At 30.8% G+C, this 925-nt stretch overlaps 1 protein-coding gene across 3 annotated transcripts in view; it reads left to right on the forward strand.

Annotated features, from left to right (window-relative positions):
* LOC106879078 (E3 ubiquitin-protein ligase PDZRN3-B) overlaps nucleotides 1-925 on the forward strand; it is a 768,027-nt gene that overhangs the window by 78,075 nt on the left and 689,027 nt on the right. The window lies entirely within an intron of this gene.

Genomic DNA, 925 nt, shown 5'->3' on the forward strand with positions numbered 1-925 from the left:
TATATATATATATATATATATATATGTATGTATGTATTTATACATAAAATGTTGATGACCATGTGTATTAAGGGGGAATGATTGTGTGTCTGTATAGTAAACAGCTTTCCATATCATTTGTTCGCTAAGTCAATCGTAACATTAGACAAACTACGACCCATGCGTGTTTCACACACGCATGCGCACAATACATAAAGGGTCACGGTTTTACGCTATACATGCTCTATTTGCAGGCGTCCAACTCTTCGTACAATAGGCATAGACGCATACATATACATAAATTATACACACACATGCACATATATATATACACGTATATATGTGTGTGTAGATGCTTATAATAATATATGTATACACATACATGTATGCATATGTATTCGTAGGCATGGTTGTGTGGTTCAGACATTGGCTTCGCAACCAAATAGATCCGTGTTGGATCCCACTGCGAGGCACCTTGGAAAATTGTCTTCTGCCAAAGCTTTGTGTTGATGAAAACTTTGTGAGTGGTATTTGCTAAGCAGAAACTGTGTATTCGCCCATCACACACACACACTCACACACACACACACACACACACACACACATATATATAACTTTTATAAGTAATATTCTAAAAGAATATGTAACTGAACTTATATTGAGTGCTCTATTATTTTGAGCAAATAAATATATATATATGTATTTTTATATTATTAATAAATTCATAAACTTATCAATAATATTACCAATGTCATATTGGATATATATCTTTCGAAATATTAAATATTGATTTCCTGAGAATATTATTGATAAGTTAATCAATTTATTAATAATATAAAAAAACATATATATATATATATATATATATATATATGGCAATGCGGTATCATAAAGCAAAAATATAATCGTCACTAAATGCGTCTAAGGGTGTCAAGACACCTACATT

Source organism: Octopus bimaculoides, chromosome 5 (assembly GCF_001194135.2).
Source record: "Octopus bimaculoides isolate UCB-OBI-ISO-001 chromosome 5, ASM119413v2, whole genome shotgun sequence".
NCBI classification, from domain to species: domain Eukaryota; kingdom Metazoa; phylum Mollusca; class Cephalopoda; order Octopoda; family Octopodidae; genus Octopus; species Octopus bimaculoides.